General features: G+C 48.1%; 1 protein-coding gene across 1 annotated transcript in view; it reads left to right on the plus strand.

Annotated features, from left to right (window-relative positions):
* Positions 1-8,271: 8,271 nt before the first annotated feature.
* The window catches only part of CRACDL (CRACD like), a 100,455-nt gene continuing 83,666 nt past the window's right edge, over positions 8,272-25,060 (plus strand). Inside the window, exon 1 of the mRNA XM_039872481.1 lies at positions 8,272-8,309. The gene's annotated coding sequence lies outside the window, so the exon portion shown is untranslated. The remainder of the gene's footprint in view (positions 8,310-25,060) is intronic.

Here is a 25,060-nt window from a genome sequence, read left to right on the forward strand (position 1 = left end):
GTAACAAGAGCACGCACATTTTGTTTTTCTTGAAAAGAGGAAATAATTAAACAAAATGTTATAAACTTTGGGCAGGTTAAAACTGGAAGCATTTGAGTTGCCAGAAGATGCTGTTATGGACATTCCCGAAAGGTCTAAACATTGCTGAATGGTATTTAAATGGTGGCCAAAGGGTCCAAAATTTCAGACTGTCAGTATTTGGCATTTGTCAAAAAAAAGAAAAAGGAAAAATGGTTCCTAGAAGACTCTTAGCTAAGAGTCTGAATCCCATTAGAGGAGTTCGAATAATAACCTCCATTTAAAATATTAAGTTTATTCAGCTAGGATTCGGCCAAGGCGTGTCTACTGGGGCTTCTGCTATAAACTGCCAGTGAGCGGGGATGGAGAAATGGGATTTCCAGCAATAAACCTAGGGAATTCCAAAATAAATTCTGTATTAGTGTCTTATTGTTGCAGCAACAAATTACCACAAAAGCAGTTGCTTAGAACAGCACAAATTAATTATCTAGCAGTTCTGGACATTAGAAGTCCGGTATGTGTCTTGTTGAGCTAAAATCAAGGTGTTGGCAGGATTATGTTCCTTCTGGAGACTCGGGGGAGAGTACATCTCCTCGCCTTTTTGAACTGCTAGAGGCTGCCTGCTTTCTCTAGCTCGCAGCCCTTCCCCCACCCTCCAAGTCGGGAATGTTGAGGTGAGTCTTTCTCACACTGCTGCCTCTCTGGTCCTCATCTGTCTCGCGTTTCCCTTTTTAAACCCCCTTGGGATTATACTGAGCCCACCCAGATAATCCAGAAAATTCTCCCAATTTTAAGGTCAGCTGCTTAGCAAACTTATTTCCATGCTGATAACTTTAATTTTCTCTGAAAAAAGAAACAAAACCATCTGTTCACAAGAGTGTGATGGGGCCGGGAACACGCGGTGCTTGAGAGCATTTGGGGCTCGTTGCTGTGGCGACTGGAGAGGAAGTTGCCTGGGGCCACATGGAAGTGTTGTCCACGTGTCATTTGGCCACAGAACCTCAGAAGCCTCTGTAGCCTCCAACTCAGCCAGAGCCTTTGACACGTTCACAGCCATGGACTTGGGCATTTTTCCTCTGGATCTCTCATAAGGGTGCAGTTACAGGTGCAGACAAGTTATGCACACGTGTATTTGTCAAGAAATGTGTGTACCACCTTCAAATTGGAACCCATGCAGGAGAGAAACGGCAAAATAAATTGTGATATATCCACATAATGGGCTATTAGCCAGTCACTAAAATTTATATTTACAGAGACTTGGTCATCACGTGGGAAGATACTTATATTATACTGTAGCTGATAAAATCTGGGACCCAAAATTGTGTATTTGGCTTCATCTCAACTCATAGAAGACATATGAGTTCACCGGCTAACTCCAATGCCTTCTCTATTAAAGAAAAAGTGGAAAGAAAAAACAACAAAGTGGCAGCAGTGATTCTTCCTTCTTTCTTATTTATGCATTGCCCTGTTTGTTTTTCAGAGACTGTCTGAGGCATTAAGGCTCAAATGAAGTCGGAGACTGTAAACCTTTGTGACTTTATCCCTCACGGGTCTGCGATTCTTCTTGGCAGCAGGGAGAGGCCTGGTTATAGGAACAGAGGGGGTCGATGCCACAGACTAAAAGATATTTTCATGCTTTTCTCTCTATCGTGTGTGTGTACAAATGGACATGTATTTCCAGTACAGGAATTGCATCTAGAATATATAAAGAGTTCTTACTGAAATATAATAAAAGATAGCCAGATCAATAGAGGAGCAAAAGACTTGAGTAGACACTTAACAAAAGAGGATCTCAAAATAGTCAATGAAAAGATGCTCACTATTAGTTATTAAAGAAATGGAAGTTAAAACCACAATGAGATACTACTACAACATCCACTGGAATGACTAAAATTAAAAAGCTCAGCAATTCCATACATGCATGTGTATGTGGAGGATGTGGAGCAACTGAAACTTTTGCATTAATGATGCTAATGTAAATTGTTCCAACCACTATCGAAAAATGTTTGTTCATACCTGCCAAAGTTAAACATACATATGCCCTGTGACCCAGGATCCTACTCGTGGGTAATACCCAGCAAAACTGAATGTGTAAGCCCACTGAAAAAAAAACATGTATAAGACTGTTCATAGCAGATTTCTTGTAATAATCCAAACTTGGAAACAATCCATATGCCCAAGAAGAGTAAAATGGGCAAACAGTGGTATAGCCACACAATGGAATACTACATAGCAGTAAAAAGGAATGAACTGATACACACAAAATGGGTGAATCTCATGGAAATAATGTTGAATAATAGAAGTCAATACATCTATATATACCTATGTATGTGGCTTAACCTACAGATCACTAATCTATGGTGACAGTGTGGAATAGTGGTTAGCTTGTAGAGTGACTGCTAAAGGGCACAAGAAAGCTTCTTGGGGTGTTAGGAATGTTCTAGATATTGATGTGAATGGTGGTCGCCTGGGAATAATAGTATATAACTAAAAATTCTACCTAAACACTTAAGATGTATGTCCTTTAGGTCAGTTACACCTCAGGCAACAAAAACCAAGCCAATCTCTCAAAACAAACAACAACAAAAACCACTGCCAAGATTTAGCCACTGAGAAACAATAAGATTTTATGAGATTTACCATCCAAGGTGAATTTCTAACAGAACTGTAACTTCCCAGCCCCAGCCAACATTAAGCCAGAGTTTTTGAGTATTTCCACTTCACTAATCCCAACAGACTTCCCTACAGATCAATAAAATGGCCAAAAGGATAAGAAGTATCTAAGGAAAAACAATCCACCAGGATAGAATGTGCTGAACTTGTTCTGAACATAAGCCCACTCAGTTGTTAAATTTGCCATCTACTTTATAAAAAACTGTTGTAAAGATTTAGGAGAAAACATCCAGAACCACTGAAACAAAGATGTGATATAAATGCACAGCCTCGTAACCATTATGATTTGTCTTGAAAATAGTTAATCACTAGTTAAAGTGCACAGTGCTGCTTCATTGTTATGGACAAAAATGTCCCTGCCCAGATGCATGGTGACAGATGATGCCATGTAAATAACAGTCAAGGAAGTAAGAGAAATAAAAGAAAGCAAACATGAATTCAATGTCTGCCTAAATGTTAATGGTTTCCTATAATTAGAACAAAGCATCAGTATCGAATGATGTAGGCAAGAACCTATAATTCCCAGACCATGTTTCCAAACTCACATAGAAAATGAGATTATGATGTGTCCCCTTCCAAAAGGAAAAATACAGGACCACGTGCAAAGAGTGCTTAGAAATACCACGTAGGAGTTAAGACTCTCAGCCGTATATGGGTTCTGACATGTAGTTTAAGTGTGATTGTGGGCACACTGATTTCTGGACTTCAAAAAGTTCCCTCACAGAAGTTCAACTGGGAATCTTTGAAAGCAACTGGTATAGGACGATAGATCATAGGTACTCAATAAGTGATAGGTAACATGATCATATTTACATACTAGAAAGATCCACCTTCAGAGGCGGTAGTCTTGGAGAAAGAGGGCGCAAGCAAATCTTATCTAAAACATGAGAGGTGGGGAGATATCCTCTTATATCTGGGTACAGAGGTCACTTTTGTTGGGCTGTGATGGGGGTGGGGCATTGAGAGAGTTCATTCCTGGTAACTTTAATTTTCTCTAAAGAAGGAAGCAAAATCCTCTCTTCACGAGAGTGTGATGGGGCCAGGAACACGCGGTGCTTGAGAGCATTTGGGGCTCGTTGCTGTGGCGACTGGAGAGGAAGTTGCCTGGGGCCACATGGAAGTGTTGTCCACGTGTGTCATTTGGCCACAGAATCTCAGAAGCCTCTGTAGCCTCCAACTCAGCCAGAGCCTTTGACACGTTCACAGCCATGGACTTGGGCATTTTTCCTCTGGATCTCTCATAAAGGTGCAGTTACAGGTGCAGACAAGTTATGCACACGTGTATTTGTCAAGAAATGTGTGTACCACCTTCAAATTGGAACCCATGCAGGAGAGAAACGGCAAAATAAATTATGATATATCCACATAATGGGCTATTAGCCAGTCACTAAAATTTATATTTACAGAGACTTGGTCATCACGTGGGAAGATACTTATATTATACTGTAGCTGATAAAATCTGGGACCCAAAATTGTGTATTTGGCTTCATCTCAACTCATAGAAGACATATGAGTTCACCGGCTAACTCCAATGCCTTCTCTATTAAAGAAAAAGCGGAAGGAAAAAACAACAAAGTGGCAGCAGTGATTCTTCTAGGGTTGGAATTATCGGTGGTCTTTCCTTCTTTCTTATTTTATGTGTTGCCCCGTTTGTTTTTCAGAGACTGTCTGAGGCATTAAGGCTCAAATGAAGTCAGAGACTATAAACCTTTGTGGCTTTATTCCTCACAGGTCTGCGATCCTCCTTGGCAGCAGAGAGAGGCCTGGCTATAGGAGTGCAGGGTCCTGGTGTAGGGTTGAGACCTTAACCAGGAAGGCACAGAAGGCAGTCCAAGATGTGATGGCACTAGGGGTGCCAGTAAGAGAGTAACTGAGGTGATGACCATGACGATCAGAGCTATGAAAGATGGATGCTGGAGAGGGATGACTCCTGAGATAAGAGAGCAGTCAAATAACAGAAGGTTCCTGGAAGGTGAAAGAGGAGAAGTTGGGGAAACAGAGAGCAAGACCAGATGGAAAAGAGTGGGAAGAGAGTGTGAGCACTGCAGGTTAACACTTCTGAGGTGGACCAATTCGGGGTCAGACAGGTCACAGTGGAAGGTCACTGGTTAATAAATATTTTTAAACATTTTTTTTAATTTTTCAATTACAGTTGGCATATATTATATTAGTTTAGGTGTACAACATGCTGATTAGACATTTATGTTCCTTACAAAGTGATCACCCTGATAGGTATAGTACCCACTTGACACCATACATAGTTATTACAATATTACTGACTATATTCCTTATGAACTGATTAATAAATATTTATCAAGCAGCTACTATGTACCAGCCCTGTGCTAGCTGGATATGCAGCACTAATGCTCAAAATACATACAGATCCCGCCCTCCAGGAATTGTGCTCCAGGAATTCAGTATGAAATCGGTAATAAACCACCACAAAGGGTGAGATGTACTCTAAAGAAAAGAATAGGGGCAACTGAGAGATACGGGCCAGGGAAAAAACCAAAGGAAGTGACATTTAGGCTAAAACTTGAAGGGGGAGAGTTAGCCAGGTGAGAGCCAGGGAGGTACAGGGTGAGAGTAACGCCTTATCCTCAGGGAGGTGTGCCTCCAGGCAGAGGCCCCAGAGTGGGGTGCTCAGGACCAGGAAGAAGCCCTGCTTGGCTGGAGGGAAGTGAGTGGGTAGTGCTTGGAGGTGAGGCCCAGAGAAGGGTAGGTGACAAAGAGGACCTTAATGGTAGGTCCTCTTAAGAGGGTCGGGTTTTATTCTAACTGCATGGACGCTAGGGGAGGATTCTGAAAGAGGGACATGACATGGTCATTCATATCAGTGGAGGAGGGTGGGAGGGACAACAGCTACGGTCTTGATTCTGTGGGAAGTTCCCCAGCAGCTGGGTTCATGTGGCCTCTGACAGTGAGGTGGCTCAAGTCCAACTTTGTCACCAAGACTCACCTGGGCAATGGGCCTGTGGTCAGGACAAAGACGATATTCTTTTTTCCCAGCTGTTTTCTGGCTAATGCTTGGCTCCAACCCTCTACCCATGTCGGGGTACCTGCACCCATGGGGTCCGCATTTTCTGAGCCCAAGGGAAGACAGACAGGGCTTGTCTTATGAAGACGCATGTGCAGAATCCTGGGTTAAGGGCTGAAGCACTGTCCTTCAGAACACAGCCTCCTGGGTCCAGCCTGATTAGGAAGCCTATTGTCTCTAGCGAAACCCTCTTCACCCATTAACAGCAGCCCTCCAGTTCAATGAAATGAAGAGTCATGGGGATGGAGACTATACTTCAATACTCTTGCTTTCCGATATCCTCTTCCTGAGTGTGGGCTTCCCATTTATTTTCTAATCTAAAAGGTGCTTTTCAGTTTGCAGAAATAGATGCCATGTTTAGAAAGGCGGCCCGTTCAGCGCCGAGAGTGGAGTTTGTGTTTTCAAATCTTGCCTCTGCCGCTTACTTCCTGAATGACCTTGGGCATGTTACTTGCCCTTTTTGTGCCTCAGTCCCCTCATCCATGACAGGGTAAGAATAGCAGCCCCTCATCTGTAAAAATGGGGTAATAGCAGGTCTTAATTAGGGATCTGCTGGGGACTGAATATTTCCTTTGAACCTCTGGCAAAGCCTTACTTGCATGTATTAGCCTCCTCTCAACCCAAGAAGCGTTAAGGAGAAAAAGGGCCACATGTCAGGCCCCTGGAGACCAAGTCCTCAGCAGGAAGGTGGAAGTGACAGGGATGGGTGAAGGACATACTTCCTTTCAACATTTTAAAGACTGAAGGTGCTTGCTCTCCCAAGCTCCGGGTAATTTCACATTTTCCTAACCTATTCACAAAGTTCCTACTACTTGCTATTTTGGGTGTTGACATCATGTCCCTTCTCAGCCTTAGCGAATCACGGACAACTTGGGTTTTGTCCTCTCAAAGGCTCCAGGCACCTCTCAAAGCCACCCACGGCCACACACGAATAAGGCCAGAGGTTTAAGATATTCTGGAAACAAAATTCTTAGGTAGGAAGGTGATTTATGGAATCAATAAATATTTAGTAGTTACAACAACAACAAAAAAAATGTGATTTTGAAAAGCAAGGAGCAGAGACTCCAGGTGGGAAAAGAGAAAAGGGTGTGCAGATTTGCTGAAGTTGTTGGGTTTAGTCTGAGGATTCTGTAAAAAGCAAACGTACACTAACAAAGTCACTATCTGATGGTCCTGATTTACCTGTCCATCATGAATGCAGGTTATTAACTTGGGAGGCTGGTAGACTGACTCATAATGTATTTTTGTTCTTGTCACACAGGGAATTTAAAACAGGTAACCATCAAAAGGAGCTTTTAAGTGAATAGCTTGTGCCAAAGGGATTATATCAAAATTGGAAAAGGAAACTGCTGTATATAAGCTCAAGTAAATGGGACCTGTCTTCAGACTCTTTTTCCTCTGATCATTCTTTTTGGGTTTTTGATCCTGTTTATAGTCAGAAGTGGAGAGCGTCCCTTCCACGTTTGCCCCCTAGCTCTGCTGCGGTCGTTGTGCAAACGTGGACTTCGCGCGTCCTCAGTGTCCACACGGAAAGCTCATCAGACCCACCTCCCCAGGACGTTGCCATCTCCCACCCCACCCCCACTACACACACAGAACAGCGCTGACGTTAGCATTATCTCCGCCAGCTGGGCACGAAGGTTTCCAGCGTATGAGCTGTGGCCTCGGTTTCTGCCGGGACACACTTCGCATTCATCATGGGGGCCGTGGTTGGGGTGGGGGCGGCCCAGGCTTCAGAGTGGGTCTCCAGGCGGTTAGCTGAGCGCATCCCTTCCCCAGGCCAGCACGTTTGCTAAGACAGTCTCCTCGCAGGGACTGGCCCGTCTGTAAAAGAAAAAAAGGGAGCCAGCGAATCTGCGACGTCCTCAGCAGCCTCCTTCCCACACTTGCGGTGTCACAACAATGAATCACCCCAAGACAGGGCGGCAGCTTCCCTAATTAGCCTGAAGACGCTCCGGACCCACATGATTATAAAAGAGCAACTTTTGCTTTCATTCAAATGCGCACTTCTCGCTCCGGCGCCCACTCCCTCCCGCCCGCGGGCCGCCGGCTTTGAGAGGCGGATTCGGAGCCCCAGGCCCAGATGACCTGCGAAGGCCCAGGTGACCTAGAAGCGGGAGGTGGAGTCGGGGCGCGCGGGGGGCGGGCGGCTGGCCGGGGTCTCGGAGGTACACAGGCCCGCTGGGATCAGGACGGCCAGGTCTGGTACCCCGACAGCGCCGCCGCGCGGGAATGCGGGGTGTGTCCCCTTGCGCGCGGAGCAGAGGAGCCGCCCCCGCCGCCCCGGACCCCCGCGGGCGCTCGGCGGACTCTCCCGACGCGGGCGGGAGCGGCAGGCGGGGTGGACGCGCAGCGAGCGAGCGGAACGGCGTCCGCCCCCGCCGAGCCCAGCGCGGCCGAGCGAGCGGCGCGGGCTGGGTGCGCGCGCCCAAGAGCGCGAGCGCCGCCGCCGGAGGGTCGTGCCCGCGCGGGTCCCAGACTCCCGCTGTCGCGAGCCCGGAGGCCACCTGCTGCACCGCGCCCCGGCCGCAGGGTCCCGCGGAGCACCCGGGGTGGAGCAGCCCCGCCACCGCCCTTGCAGGTACCGGGCGCAGGGACGTGGGTTGGCCGCGGCGCGCGGGGGCCGAGGACCGGCGGCGCCAGGGGCCCGGGCGGGGGCGGCGCGGACACGAGTAGCGCCCAGAGCTGGGCCGGGTGCGGGGTCGCTGAGGGCAGCGCCACTCCGCAGGTGCCCCTCGGACCGCAGGGGGACGCCGACCTCGCGGCAGCCTTTTGGCAGCGCGGGGCCCCGGGCGAGGTGAGCCGGACGCGTTCCCAAAGTTTCTGTTTGCTGACTTTGCTGGACTTGGCTTTGACTTGTGAGGCAAATCCTGGCAGGTGACGCGTTGAGAAAATGAAGGTGAGGGAGCCGGTCTTGCCGGGTGGAGATTGTTGACATCCGGAAGATTCGTGCCACCTGTCCCTAAAGGCCACTGCAGGACAAAATGGGGGCAAATTCATTCACTGTGTTCCTCGTGCTCAGGTAATGGTTTATTTGCTAAACAAGTTTTAGGTTTTGATTACAAGCCAGCAGGGAGGAATTCTGGGTTTGATCTAAGAAATGTTCAAATTTTTAATCAACACATATTTGTTGGACAGAAGCTTCTAATCAGGCAGGGCTTTGATATGAGGCTAACAAGTGTAACTAAGTAGTCGCCCAAACTAGCTGGCGTTCAGCCTTTGAAATGCAAGGGAAAAGGAGTGCCAGCGTTGGAATTGGACTTGTGTAGGTATAAGACGACAGCTGGCATCGTGTCACTGCTGAACACTTCATTTTGAGCCAGGAAACTCTTCAAGTGGGAGACAAGCAACTGTGTGATCCTTTTAGAGCCCACCCCACACCTTCCCAAACTGATATCTTAAAATATCCTACTCCCCTATCTAAGCCTGCAAGCTTCCTTCATTTACATAACACATGCACGTGACCATGGGACAGAGTCTGTTTAGACCCCATAGTCTCCTTGGAGTTCAAGTTGGCACCCACACCTGGGATGATGAGGTGGTGTGGGCATCCCTAAGGGCCCTTCAGGGTCATAGAATTGTGAGGAGAAGCATATCTGTTGGCAATGCAGGGCAGGGACTTCTGGAGTCCCTGCCTTTGAGGGTGGGTGGAGAAGGGCCGAGCTGGGCTGGCTTCCTGACTCTGCCCCAGGGCTGTGCTGAGCCATGTGAGAGCCTGAGATCAGTAATGCTGATGCTATGTTTATTTAAAATGATGATAGTTTGTATAACATGGATTTTCTGTTAATTTTCGTATTTGAAAACACTTAGTCTAGTATAAATCAGCTTAGTCCTTTGAGAGTCAGTCTTGGTCTCTCTAGGTCACCTCGGGCCCCTTCTTGCCACAGGTAGTGTCGGAGCACCTGGCGCAGGTTGTGGTCACATCAGGGTGTTGGGGAGAGTGGCCTCTTGGTCACCTGGTCCTCTGGTGAATTTCCCACCACAACTACTGAGCCGCCTCTTCCTGTTTCCACTGAGCATTGTCCAGTCGGGTATCACTCGGGTGAGCCACAGTTGGGTACCTGGCTCCTACAACTGGCCCTGAGGTCTTCCAGGTCCCTACTGGGCACCTGAGTACCTGCCCAGGTTGTGTGCAGCTAGGGCGCTATTTCTGCCATACTGAGTGGTCTCCAGTATGTTAGCAGCAGCAGGACAAAACTCCCCATGCTTTCCACATCCCCCTCCGCCTCACAGGCATTTTTCTTCTCTCCCCACCTCTTCTCCTCCAGGCCAAGTGCAAAGGGGCAGGGGGCTCAGTCCCTTCAGGTTTCTCTCTTCCCAGTTTTGGAAGAGCTTTTACTTCCTGGAGGGTAAGACTCTTTCTTAGGTCCCATCTTCTGTCCTCTGTATGTGTGACTCAGACTGAAGCATGAGCTCAAACTTCCAAGCTTTGCTCATGATGTGTAAAGGGAATTTAAACATCTTTTTCTGTTAACCCTCCTCCCTCCCCAATCCCTGGAGAAACCAGATGCACCTTGGTGCAGGGAAGAGCACGCTGCAAAAATAGACAGGAGGCTTCCTCCCTCTCCCCTTTCTCCATCCTTCTGGGCTTCAACCTGAGTTATGTGCCCTGGACTTCTAATTACCTGAAAAAGACTGGAAGCGCTGGGGCTGGGTGCTGCTGGAGAAGCCAGTCAGGGGCTTGGAGGAGAGGGCAGCCATGAAGTGGTGGTGGTGGGAAAACAGAATTGTTGTTTTGCACTTTCACAGTTCTGAGCCGTTTCATGTGGATGAATTTCTTCCAAGCCATCATCGCCATTTATGCTGCAGCTTCTTCATCATCAGAACGGTCCAGTGTGTGCTTGGTGTTTCCCAAAAGCTGCTGAGGAAATACAGAAAAGTCCAAGTCAGTCATAATTGCTTCTTCCGGGTGCTTAGGAATTACTTGGAGAATAAGATTCACCCTGATGAGGCCTAAAGCTGAATACGCAAGCCCTGGGTTTTGTTTACATTTAGTGTATGGAAGGTAAAGTGGTCAAGGAAGGCTTCTTTGAGGAGGTGGAACTTTATGTGACATTAAGACATTAAGATGAAAGAGAACTTCCCATAAGAAGGATCTCTTGAATGCCCAGGGACAGAGGACCTGCCCAGGGTAGCCATTGGGACCCAGCTGTGGCTAGACCCCTCCTGGTGTCCTGCTGATCCCTTTCACTGTCTAGGTACCTGTAAACCCTGGTTTGGTTAGTGTCACCTGTAGGTAGCACAGCAGGCATGGTCGCATTCCAAATTCCCTGTGTTTTCTCAAAACTGAATGGAAATCAGAGTAGTTGTCATTGAATCATGTTATTCTTAAAATATCTGCATCTAGAAAATCATTTCAAACTTTTAGGTCAGGTAACTGGTCCTTAAGACACATTTGTGATTCTGAGGAATGACCTTAGGCTCTTGGTGTTGCTTTAACCTGTCATTCTGAGCTCCCTAGGTCACAAACCACAAGATGCTGTGTGAGTGCTCAGTGAATTTAGCAGTGGATTGACAAGATGTGATGAGACAGGTATGGCCATGCAGCCAGGGCCACCACCTCACTGGTGTTGCCACCAACTCCATGCAGACACTTGCACAGTTCCTGGTAGGAGGGCCCTCAAATATTTTTTTTTATAATTAAGATATCTGTGAAGAGAAATTACAAAAGATTCTTTTGAAAGGTGAGGACTAGCACATTGCTTGTTTGCTCAAGGCTCCTCCTGGCCCTGGTGTGTGGGGCTGGTTTTTAAATGTCTGAAGTTTGAGAACTTCCAGAAGCCTCACCTCACCTCTGAGGTCCATACCCCCGAGCTCTGCGTGGTTTCTGCCTCCAAATTCTCATGTCTGTGGGAGGCAACGGAAGCATTAGCCACGATGTGCAATTTTCCCCAGAAACCGCTCTCAGATGGCTGGCACCAGTGTGGGATGTGAAAAGGTTAGAGGTGTTTTGCTTTCTTAAAACAGGTGGTCCAGCCTAGGGGGCAGGTGGGCAAGTCAGAGCTCCCGTGTCAGCTGTCACTTAGAGGCCTTGTGACCTCAGGCACCCCATAGAGTGACACATACACACACACGAGCATCACTCAGAATACTATATCAGCAGAGAAAATGCTTCATAAATTATTTGTAGCTATTTCTCTTCAATTCTCTTTCTTAGAAGATGAAAGATCACTTATTACAATTCCCAGTTGGGCCTCCCTAGTAAAGTACCTAAAGCAATAAAGGATCCTTCTGTATAGGGGACCTGATGGCATTTAAGGAAAATGAGCAAATCTGCTGTACAGAGTGCTCCCAAATAGTGCTAGCAGGAGATGTCGTGTGGGCGACGACCTGAGTGCACATTAAAACACACAGCAAGAGGCAGGGGAGGGAGGCGGGGATGGAAGCACGGGCAGGGGAGGGTACAAGTAGGTGGAAGATCTGCAGCCCCTGAGTTCTGGGGTCCCCCATGTTTGCGCGGCCTTTCTTTCCCTGCAGCATTTGCTTTCCCTGCTAATGTGAGGTTACAGGGACCTGCAGCGGGGCCACGACAGGAAGTGCCCTGGCCAATGACACACACACGTATTCAACTGGTGAGATGTAGGGACAATTCTGTTCTGCCACATCTGTGGCTTGCCACTGTCCTCATGAACAGCCATGGATTAGAGGACCAGAATAGATGTCACCAGTGGGTGACTGAATCATGACCTGTTTTAGGTTCCTCTCATGTATTTAGCCTCCTTCATATGGATATATCATGAGTATTCAGTACCATTCCAGATAACTAGTGCAGCATGAGTGTTTGCTGCCCAGCCACCCGGGTATACCTGGTGTCCCATGAGTGTCCGTGTCCTTGGTCCTTCCACACCTCTCTATGTTTAATACACACGTGCCCTACCTCCCAAGTATTTACCTTAACACATCCTACAATAGTCTTCCATCCCCTTTGCTGTCTTGTTCTTCAGAATTAAATATTTTCAAGCAACCCATCAAATGTACATTACAGAAGAACACTAAATTAGTCTCTGAAAATCAGCTTCCAGATTGGGTATATTCTTGTGAAGCCACTGCCCCATTGAGGTGAATGAGCCTGCGTTCTTCAGGGCCCTGGGCCTGGTTGGTCTGTGCAGACTTACGCAGCCTGTTCACACCCACTTCAGGCTCACAGGTAGCTGGCAGATTGTGTTCTCAGGGCTAGTTTCTGCCCTCAGCAACTCAGGAAAGAAGTGACCACGGGAGGGTGGTTGCCAGTCATGCGGTACACGCTGCTTTGAGCCATGTGCCATCCGGTCTCAACTCTTAGCCCTTTTTGGTCTGGTTGCCTCTCTGTGGCCAGGCAAGACATGTACACCTGACAAGTACAGGGACAGGTGCATTTGGTGTGGCAGCCATACTGTGTCCCAGGGTTGGGGCTCTGACCTGGCCAGTTCAGTGTTCGGCAGCCAACGTGGATGTGCAGCAAGCTGCCCTGGAGCCCCGTCTCTACTCTGCACCTGCTCTAACCTGCTTTAACACCTGTGCCCTAGTCCTGAGGGCCGCCATCTTGCTTTAATACCTAATGACTCACCTTTTCTCTCACCCCCACCCCAAGGAGTGGTACCAAGAACTTTCTATGGGTCCTTTCTGCAAAGAGGCTCTGTGACTTGGATCCCGCAGTGCTGACTCTGCTCATGCAAGTGAGGAGGACTGGGCTTGTTGGCAGGTCAGACCCACCCATCTGACATTTGAACCTCAAGGCTGTACCACTCCACCTGCTGATTCATTCTCTATGAACTGGGATCATTTCCTTAGGAAAAGAATTGGTCACGTATTTTTGGACGGTTGCCGGGTGTCAGTTGCGTGCTCCATCAGAAATCGAATCTTTACATCATCATAAATTAGCACTTCCAGTATACTCTCTGGGTGAAAATGGGCCCTTGATATTTGAACACAAAGCACTTTGTAGATCTGAATCATCCATTTTCTAAGGGTTGGCCAGTGTCATCTTGCCTTCGTGGCTTTTGTGAGCAAATATGGGTCTTGGAGTTGAGTTGTTCTGTAAGCAAGGCCTATCTGATTCCACATTTAGAACTGAAGTTACTGAGTGCATTTCTTGGGCCCTGGGACAGCCTAGGGGGACCGCTAGCTGGTGGACAGGACTCGGCCAGGCCAGCAAGCAGGGAAGGCCCAGAAGGTAGTGGACTTGGCATGGAGCAAGCCTGCCTGCTGTCTGGAGCTACGACCAGACTGGCAATTTGGCTCATTCCAGCCAGGCTGTGCTTTGACTGGTCTCTCGTGTGACCCAAGGCCAGGTGCCACCGTAATGGTCTCTGTATCCAGCACATCGGGGGCAGAACATGAGCCTGCGTCACAATGACATTTGAGGGCATTTCCTTCCAGACGTTTGTCTGTGCTATGCCGAATGTTCACAGACACGCATATGCACAAAAGTATGTACTTAAGAAAAAGAGGTCATGTCTAGACTGTGCATCGAGGCTCTTCTCCACATTATTAGCTATTCTTTCATAGCGTCAGCTCTTGTGGCCGTGCAGAGGTCTGTCATATGGGAGAGCCCAGCCTAGTCACCCAAGCCCTTTTTGGGTGGACATTTACCTGGGTTGTTTTCCACCTTTTGCCGCTTACTAGCAGCACGACAAATGTCTTTGTTCGTGCTCTTTTGCACGTGTGTCTGGCCAGTCCCTTTGAAATGCCATCTCCTGAGTGGATTTTCTTTGAATCTACAACCTCCTCCTTGAACACATCCTGCCTGAAATAATTCTTTTTCACACCAAGGAGTTTTTTCCCTCACGAGATTTTGTACGTCTTGGTCAACAGCATCCTCAGCATCTGTGCTATTCAGGATTCGCTCCAGTTCATTTAGGCAGGTTTAATGCAGGGCCCTGAGCTCTCTGCCACCACCCATGGGGTAACCTGCCACCTCCCCAGCAAAGACTCACAGAGAAGTCCTCCACCAGGGGAGCCTGGCATGGGGGCGGGTGGGGGGGGGCGGGAAATGAGGTCTTTGGTTTTCTAGCCTCCGACAAGCAGTGATCAAGCCCAGTGGGCAAACGGAATCTCAGCCTTTCTCTTTTTTCACTTCGTACTTTTTATGTTCTATGTGATACAGGCAGAGGTGAGAGTCACAGATGGTGGGCTGGGTCGCTGACCCCAGAACCAGTCGTTTGTCCTCTTCAGAGCTCTGTGACAGGGCCTGAGCCCCTTCCTGTCTCTCTTAGAAATCAGATTGGAAGCCTCCCCAGCCTGAGCTCCAATAGCTTGAAACTCAAGGTGAAGCCACATCTGAACAGTTTCTGGAGACTGGCCTGGTACACAGACCAGTATTTGACCCTCAGACACCAGAGGCCTGCCTTAGCGGAGGGCGTGGGCCACAAGGGGACAGTCTGGCTGTTTCCTCCCACCTTGGAGAGTGCATGGCTCTCTTTGCCCCTCTCTTGGTGGTGGTTTGTGGACATTGAACAGCCCCTAGGTACCAGGCGTGGGCGGGAGCCAGGAGTTAATATACTGCTGAGTTACTGGCCACATTTTTTTCATGAGTCACAATGGATCTGCAGTCAGCTTACGAATGACAATTTTTCCTGCCTCTGCAAAAAGGCTCTTGTGCATAGTTACTGCGGATTCCAGTGCTGGTATAGTTAGTTGTGAGCTCCCCTTCGGAGTGGATTGCTATATTTTCAACTGTTCAGAGAAAGCATCTCTGAGGAAGAATTCCAGGAAAGACTGGGTCTTTAGCACCCAGAGCCCACAGTGGTAGGGGGGTGGGGCGTTTGGGTGACAGTAGCGGGCAGCCACTAGCCTGATGGTGCACACTCCTCTGACACTCAAAGGTCCTCCACCCCTCACAGAAAATGTCACCCCTTCAGAGATGGACTATTTGAAACAACTGACACTGCTGACCTGGAGCTCCAAGGGGATGGTGGGAGTGAGGAAGGGAGAAGGAAGCCAGCCACCTAGGGCTCAGGGTGGGGCGAGACTGCCTCTGGGACTAGTCCTTGGAGGGCCCAGCAGACCTGACTGTTAGTAACGCCCATTGGAGAAACTCATGTCTTTTAATAAAGAGAAAGTACAGCTGACATTGGGCGGGTCCACGTATACGTGGATTTTTTTTCTTTTCAATAAATATTGTACTTGTATTTTCTCTTTTTTATGATTTTTTTAACATTTTCTTTCCTCTAGCTTACTTTATTGTAGGAATATAATATTTAATACATCTAACACATAAAGTATGTGTTAATTGACTGTTATTGGTAAGTTCTCTGGTCAGCTGTAGGCTACTAGTAGTTAAGTTCTGTGGGGGTTCAAAAGTTGTTCTGCATGAGGGGTCAGCACCCTGACCCCTACATTATTCAAGGGTCACCTGTGATAGTGATTTGCTAGAGCCCCAGTGATACACCTTAGGTTTCTACAGCACCTTCTTTCTATGAATTCAAAATAAGACTTGATTTATATGCAATAGCTGTTTCTTTTTCTTTACTTTTGGGGGGTGTACATTGATTGTATATTTGAAGAAAACTGTAATAATCATTTTAACAGCAAGGGCTGTTTTTGTTTCAATTCTTCTAATTATATAAGATGAGATTCTGAATTTTATCTGCACATGGCATATATATAAACAGTGGATAACCCAGGTTACATGTCGCATATCCCAACCGCAACCTTGTGCTTTAAATTAATGATTAAGAGGTGAGTAGGTGAGTATGTGTGTGATTGGCAGTCAGCCCAGCCCAGAGAGTCGATGATGTCAGAGCCAATAGTTCTATCTACCGCCTGTTGAACACCACCCATCATGTTGGGTATTTCACTTTCTTTGTCTCATTTAATCCTTACACTCACCCTGTGCATTTTATAAATAAGAAAGCCAAGGCCCCAGAGAAGTAAAGTCATCTCAGCTAGTAAGGTTCCTCAGCTAGTGAGTGGCAGGGCTGTGAACCCGCCTGCACCCGTTTCTCTCAGGAGATAATTTCCCCTTGATAACAGCTGTTGCTTCTGTCCTTGTGCTGAGTTAGCGAACATGCCCGGTGCCATTGTGATTGCTTTACTGTTCGCATGTTTTATCCCCATTTTACAGAAGAGCAAACTGAGGCCCAAATTGGTTATGGGACTTACCTAAATCACCAGAGCACAGTGCAGCAAGGGGCTGAACCCTGTGCTGTTTCTTTGTCACCTGTTTTTGACCTGTTTTGAACTGTTAACTTGGCAATGCCGGGAAATGTCCTCATAACTTCATGGGAGTGAATGCTCTGTGGCATATTACTCCCTGGGGTGTCCCCAGGGCCTGGGGCATGGGTGGGCCCCTTACCCTGGGTCAGCTCCCCCAGAACCCTCCTCCCTAACACCCACCCAGAGATGGAGTCTGCTCAGAGACCCTCCTCCTTGCCTTCTGCCTGGGGGTTGTTGGGCATTTCCAGTGCCTGAAAGGCACTTGGCTCAGAGCAAGCAGGTAATTAGCCTTTCTCACCTTCTAAAGGAGGAGAGGATAAATGGCTGCTGGGACACAGGGAGGAAAGGTTGAAGTCACATGGGCTGAGCTGTACGTATTCCAGCCACTATTGGGTACATAAAGAATACATTCTCCTGCTAATTCTTGGAATAACCTTTAAAAGCAGAAACGATTTTCTCTGTTGAGAGGTAAGGAAACTGAAGCTAAAAAGGGAAGTGAAAGTGACTTGCCTGTCCCCATCCACAGAGACAAAGCTGGGGCAGAGAGGAAGGTGGTCATCCAAAGCCCCTCAGGGGCTGGGATGGGATCCAGAACTACTGGCCTCAGCCCAGAGTCTGCCACTGGGACTCCTTGGCCCTGGGTTAGAGGTCACTGGCAGGAGGGTGGCTGTCCTGAGTGTAGCCCTAAGTGAACTGTCCACTATGCTCCAGCATGGTCAGCTGAAGGCACGAACGTTTCCCTAACATCATCTGTTCTGTTTCTCCCCAGTTCCCAAATAGACACTTCCGCTGTCATATCAACAGTTCTTTGCTCTTCTGAGGGACAGACTTGCAGCCTTTTGTCCAAAGCTGTAGTGTCAGCTCCTTGCCATCAGCCAAACCGAAATTCCTATCAGAAGTCACTTCAACAGGAGAAGTCCAGGGCGGCCTGTTACGGTGTTTGGTTTCTTCTGGACTGTCGGTTCATGGTCTTTCTGAGTAGGAGGGTCCCTTTGTAACATTGAACAATTCAGAAAACCTCTCACAGGACAGTAATTATACTTTCATGATCTACCAAGGAGGAACATAGAGATAAACAAACAGATGCTATGAATGTAGAGGCTCATCTAGATGACATTGTATTTTATTAGTCACATCTACGCCTATTGAAAAATAATAACCCATCTGTGTGGCATCATATGGATTCCATTTTCAAGTGATAACTGTAATCAGGGATTCACGTGCAAATCACAGAGGATCTGTTTTGAGAGATTTAATGTTTGTAGCCTTTCAAAACGCAGACTTGCCATTGTGTAGTTTGGCTTCTTCCTGGGGACTTTGCCTGCAACTTCAGCCAGCTTCAGCCAGGGGTGCCCTGGAGTATGATGCTTCTGCAGCATGAGGCTCCATTCACCAAGTGCTGAGACCGGGTGTGTTTTTCTGCTCCCAGATGCTTTCTTTTTAGGACAAAAAAATACTTTAATAAAACACACACAAACAAATTAAGAGAATAGACTCTAAACGAGGTAACCAAGCATGAAGACAAATTTAAAAGATGCAGCAGGCTAAATAACAACATCATTCCACTGACTGATTACCCTGTTTTCTCTCATTCTGCATTTAATTTTTCCTTAGCTTCCAGGAGTTAAAAGCAATCCCAGGCATTGGGGACACACCATGGCCCCAGGCCCCACAGCCTCTGCCCCAGGGAACCCACCACCCTCACCTGTCACACGCACAGCACTTACCCCAATGGATCTACAGCTTCCAAAGCATGTGCCATGTCATGGCCCAGTAGAGCTTTAGCATTAGACATACGCAGGTGGTCTTAGCCACTTAGGGGCCACGAGGCATCCCAGACCTGTCTCTTTTACCTGGACCCTTACAGAAGGCTCTGGGACTCCGTGGCCCAGTCTCAAGAGGCACCTCAGCCTCCTGGTCGTCTGTGAAAGATAGCTGGGTGCTGAGTTGATTTGCATATGAAATATATGGCCACACGAAAATCAGGCAGAAGTCCCTCAGACAGACCTTTCAGTTTATCTGCTGTCTAATTGGTAAAAGTTTCCTTTGGTGCATATCGTTGAGGCCCCTGCAGAGCTCGCGGTCTGATGGCAGCTGTAGATCCATCAGGGTAAGTGCTGTGCACGTGATGGGTGAGGGCGGTGGGTTCCCTGGGGCAGAGGCTGTGGGGCCCGGGGCCATGGTGTGTCTCTCACGGCAGGGCCACTGACAGTGGAGGCACAGTGCCGAGGGTCCAGAATAGTTTCAAGAGTCCACAAAAATGTCTTAACTTATTTTAAAATCAGGAAGAAAATACGAACTTTAGGTCAAAGAAGATATTTTAATATATAATAGTATATTCATCTTTATACTGATGCAACAGTAAGGTACACCTTTTATTTTTATTTTTTAATAGGGGAAGGGATCCATGAAGGCACAAGTACCTAGAGCCCAAGAAAGTCATACTGTGGCCCTGGGTGGAAGTATGGCAGAGGGACCTCCTGGCCCGTGAAACAGAGTCACAGAGGTAGGATAGCCCGGGGCCAGAGGGTCCACTCAGTGACTTGGCTTATCAATGCATGGGTGCAAAATGGGGCTAGAGGAAAAGCAGGGACCCTGGAAAGACTCTAGCTTGGCCAAGGCCAATTGATGAAGGCAAACAGCCTGTTTCTGCAGGCTCAGAACCAGGTGCTGGCGTGCCTCAGGCTTGGGCATCACCGAGAGACAAATGCTTGGGGATTTTCATACCTTCAGTGTTAGCTAAACAAGCAGAGATTGGACTTCTCAAATATGGGTTTGGTTTGGTTTGGTTTGGTTTGGTTTGGTTTGGTTTTGGTTTTGGTTTTGGTTCTAGTCCCAGCCTGGTCACTTGAGGATGAGACTTATACCTGTGAATGTGTTTCCTCCTCAGTAAATCGGGGCAATAATTCATGTATGTTTGCTGAGGGAATTAGATAATTCATGTCAAGCACCTTCTTAGCCCAGTGCCTGGCTTCTAGACTTCGAGAGATTTCGGTTTCCTCCTTTGCTTGTCTACATTGCCTCATTCAAGTAAGGCTTAGGAGATAGAGGTATGCTTACCTGGGCCATACCTTGGCCCGGTGTCAGCACCTCCGTGGCCGTCCTAGCCTCACCTCCCAGGCTGACTCAGGAGGTCTGGGTGGGACTGTAGTTTGCGTTTAACAAGCTTTTCAGGTGAATCTGCTGTGTGGCCGGGGCTTACAGTCTTGGCCTTCACCTGAGCATATCTGGGCCATGGCAAATTTGATTTCTAAGACCCAGCCCCGCACCTTCCCACAGGAGGGAGGAGCCCAAGACCTTGTCTGCGGAGATGCCAGGAGCACAGCGCTGGGCCGCTGGGCCAGCCTGCACCCTGTCAGCTCCGAAGAGGCACAGACACTCCTTCGTCCTCAGCCTGTGGGCCTTGCTGTCCTCCTAGACTACTCCTTCCTCATGACTTGGAGAGTGAGCAGGATCAAGTGGCCTCTGCACACCCAGGGTGCACGTTTAGAGCTTCTTCATCCAGGTTGTCAACAACACACATCAGTTTCAGCCACATGATGTGAGGCAGGATGTCTCAGATGTGGGCTGGGCCTCCACAGATGTGTGAATAACTTTTATGAAGTGGACCAAGATAAAGGCTATTCCACAATATGCAAACCCAGTGGGGATGAATGAATTGGGATATGGAGGTAGCATTTGAGTGGATCTAGAAGAGCAAGTGTCATTTGTACAGGCAGGAAGCACAGGAAGAGGCACCTCCATTTGAAGGGAGGGTCTGGCATGCATGGGACAGCCGTGTGATAGGACAGGAGATGGACGGTGTGGAGGCTGCAGAGGGCAAAGGGCTACAGCTCACCTGGGAAGGCCTTGCGTCCTGGAGGAACATGCCAGCGCCTCTCAGTGGCCATGGCCCTGGGGGCCCGCAGGGGTGATCAATCAGTAGAGGCTTTAGAGCCAGCTGTGCGCAACAGGGGGAGATTGCAGAGAGCGCCCCCACGCAGAAGAGTGCACAGTGCAGCCTCTGCCTGTACGGGTGATGGGGAAGCTGCTCCGTTCATGGTATGTTCAAAGATGGGACGTCCCAGAGGGTACTCAGTGCACACTTGTGGAGCCTGTATGAAGGATACGGCAAGGTCATGCCATGACACAGAAGAGAAGTCGTGGACATGGAGATGTTTTCCTGGAAGGGAGGGGTCAATATTTTGAACATTTAAGTTGTTCCCAAATTAATTTATGGATTTAATGTCATTTCTAGCCATAATCTGGGTGGATAACCTACCAGATGTTAAAGCATGTTGTAAATGTATGATAACATTTTGATATGGGGATGGTAATGGAAAGCATGCCCATGGAATGGACTAGAAAGTCTGGAAGATAGCAGTCAGCAGGTTTAGTCAGTAACTACTTGGGAAGCTGTCAGGTTTCTCAACCATATTAAGTCCCAAAATATATTTATTCCATGTGCATTAACATTTTAATGTAAAAATGAAATCATTAAATTCACTTTAAGTAAGTATTTAGGAAATTATGGTCTCAGAAACATGATTCCAGAGGCAGAAGCCACAAGGCCAGAACTATTCTGCTAGTTCATCAGAGGAAAGTGAAAACTTTAGTATGCCAAAAGGAAAAACAAAAACAAAAAATAAAATCAATAGTCATTTGATAAATGGAGAGGAAAAAAATGCCTATAGCATTTCTGCCAAATCCTCTATTACCTAAACAATGCTAGTAATCAATATGAAGAACTTATGTTGTGATTGAATTTCCCAGTAGGAAAGCGGGTGAAGGATATGAATTAGTTCACGTAAGGGGAAATAAAGGGCAGTAAGTGTGAGGAAGTCTCAGTCAACCAATAGGTGCACATTAAAAGAAGGTACTATTTTTTTGCTCTCAGATATGTTGGCATGCATTGTTTTTGTGAATGGTGGTACTCAGTGTGAGAGGATGTGCGGCAAGGATGCTCACATGCCTGGAGGGAGTGGAAGACACAAGCTTTCTGCCAAGCAGTTTGGCACCTTGTCCCCAAACCCTTAAAAGAATTCATTCCTTTATCCCGGTGACTCCACTCCTGGGAATTTTTCCCAAGGAAACAAATCTGCTGTCCCAATATTTCTTTGCAAGGATGTGCATCACATTATTGTTTATAAAGGTAAAAATTTGGAAAATTATAACATCCATGTTTAATTTGGAAAATGAGTACACCGGACTGTGGTCGACGCCTTGGGATTAGTCACAAGGAACTTCATGATCAAGGCTAAATGAAGAAGCAAGAGGGATGGTGGCCAAAACTGGAGAGAGAACTGTGGGGGGACACAGGAAAGAGCCAGGGACGGGGTTGGGTCCAGGTGAAGATTGCAGCACATTGGGAAAATAGGCTGGTCTTTAATTTTTCAGTGAATTTTGATTGAGCAGCAAGGTGCTGTCATTTAGGCTCTATTTAGAGGAGAAGGTTTGAGTGGAGTGGCCTAAAGGAAGGGGCGCTAACTCTGGGAGGCCTTCCCTCAGGGTACTAGACCGATGTTCTGCCCAGTGTTCCAAGCTCCACCCACACCCCCTAGACTGACTTTGCCCAGGGGACTCTGCCTCTCTTCCTGCCCCTCACCACTCCCCTGGGAGCCGCAGCCCCACCTCCTGGTGTGCGTGAAGGATTGGAGTTCAAAACCAAACAGAAAACTCAAGGTATACAACTTTAAAATAAAATTTAAAAAAAGAAAATTCAGAACATAAAATTTTTTAAAAGAGGTTTCAGTCTACATAAAAACAAATTTATGAATTTTTTATTTGTGTGTATAGAGAAAAGACTGGAAGGAAATATATAAACATATTTCTGGTTAGCTGTTAGAATTATGGGAGATTTCATATTATGTTTTTTTTTCCTTATAATCAGCAGGGATTACTGTTTTAAAAATGGATTTATTGAGGTACAATTGATGTATACTCTGTGCACATGGGAAGCACACAATTTGATAAGCCTCAACCTGTGTATATGCCCACGAAACCAACACCGCAGTCCACGTAATAAACATATCATCACCCCCAGAGGTGCCTCGTGCCTCTTGTGATCTCTTTCCTCCATCCCTCCCCTCCTCTGTCCCCCGCAAGACCACCACTGGTCCACTCTCTGTCACTGTTACTCAGTTTGCATTTGCTGGAATTGTGTATAAATGGGATCAGGCAGTGCGTACCCTCTCTGTCTGGCTTCTTTAACATGTAATAATTTTGTGAGTCATCACGCAATTGTGCTTATCAATGGTTTATCCCTTTTTATTGCTGAATAGTTTTCCATTGTGTGAGTATAGCACAAATGTTTTTTCGTTTGTTTGTTTGTTTACAACTAAATGAATTACTTTCATAATTAGGAAAATGCCCATTTTTCCAAGTATACCCTGAGACTGAATCGTGTTGTTTGGGCATTGTTTGTCCTTCCCTCTCTGAAAGTTTGGGGGCAGTTTTCCAAGCCTGACACAGTGACTTTGAGGACAGCAATCTGGCAAGCCCAGAGGGGCCACGGCTGTCGGCTGTCCCTCTCCAAACGGGAGGCGTGGCCCTGCCTTCGAACCTTGTGCCCTCTGTCAGAGATTTGACTCTGGTTTCAAGGAGACCGAGTACTGGTAACAGCACTGTGAAGAAGTGCCCTTGTACGTCACCTCAGTCTGAGAGTTCAAAGAAGTTTTGTTGAAGGCGCTTGATCTTTTGTCACCAACCAACATGGAGTGCGTGGCTTTCGTGCATCACAGGAGCCCTGGTGGTACTGCTGTCCAGTGGCTGGCCAGCTGGGAAAGGGGACGCCCATCCTGCTGACCTCCCCCGCTCATTGTGTTTCTACCTTGAGCACCACCGTGCCGGCTCCTTCACCAAAACTGCCCACCCTGTGGAGATCCCAACTGACCAGAGAGCAGGTGCCTAGCTGCCCTGCTCTGGGTGGCACCCTTTGCCTAGTGGGCACCTGCCACTGCCAGACACCCCCCCGCAGGGGCTGCCACTCATCCTGCCCTTTCTTCTCAGGGCCACCCTGGGAGGAGCGCTGACCTACGGGCACCAGTGTCAGGGCCACCCTGGCCTCCTCTGAGGGACCAGCATGGTCAGGTACCTTTGTGAACCCCCAGTGGGCAGGAGAGGGAGGAGACAGGCAGGGCTTCTCTCTGCCCAGCAGGGACTCCCATTTTTTTAAAGATCCTTTGAAAGGAATGTAAACTGCCAGTAGGTCCTTCTGTGTGTCCTCAGAGCGACCATGGGCCAGGTGTCTGTAACCAGTAGGGCAGGCTTGGAGCAGAGGGTCACTGGGAAGCGCCTGTGGGCTCGGCCCAGGAATGCCTTCCCTGCACCACTTCCTGCCAGTACCTCCTGCCAACCGTGCCTGAGAAAGCTTGGTCCTGCTGGAGGTTCCAGGAGCCTGGGGATGTGGCCTGGGCTGGGAGTGGAGCCCGGGAAGTGAGCCAAGGGGTGATGGCCGACCTTAGCATTGGGGTGGACAGGACCATGCTGGGTCACGCAGGGGGCCCTCCCTTGTGTCCAGAGATGCCCAGGTGTGCCTTTTGTGTGTGTTTATACAGGTGGGGTCTAGGTGCACATGTGTGCAATGCCACATAGAGAGGGGAACCTTTCTTGTGGGAAGCCCAGCTGCCTGCCTTGGGGGAGGTTTAGAGGCCGCCTGGAGTCCCTTTCCCTACTGCTGTTGACTGGCTGGGTGACAGGGTGGCGCTGGAGAAGGTGGGGGAAGGAGACAGAATGCCGAAGTGGAAGGTCCCCTAGAGGCATTCTGGGGACACAGTTACCTGGGCACTTTTGCTCAACCTGTACCTGAGCCAGCTTCCCAACTTCATTTTCTGGCTCCTGACCACTGGTGGGCCTGGGCCAGCCGGCTAGCCCCACACTGGTCAGTGGATCACAGAGAACGGCGAGATGACGGTAAAACTGCAATAGAGGTGATTTCTAAGCCTGTTTGCAGGGCATGTATCTTTCCCATTCTTCTTGAGGAGGAGGCAGGGGCTCCCAGGCTTAAGTAACTTCCCCAGGTGGTAGGTACTGCCAACTCCGAGCCCCTAAATTGTGCATTCTCTTCATCATATCCTCTTGGGTCACTGCAGGGTCACCGGCCACAGGCCAGAGTCCACACAGCTTAGCTTATGTAATCCTGGGAACCGCCCTGCAAGGTAGGTTTTGTTCTGATGGCTTATTCTGATTACTGTGAGGAGCAGAGCCACCTACACTGGT

This window comes from Pteropus medius, unplaced genomic scaffold (genome assembly GCF_902729225.1).
Source record: "Pteropus medius unplaced genomic scaffold, Ma_sr-lr_union100, whole genome shotgun sequence".
Lineage (NCBI taxonomy): Eukaryota > Metazoa > Chordata > Mammalia > Chiroptera > Pteropodidae > Pteropus > Pteropus medius.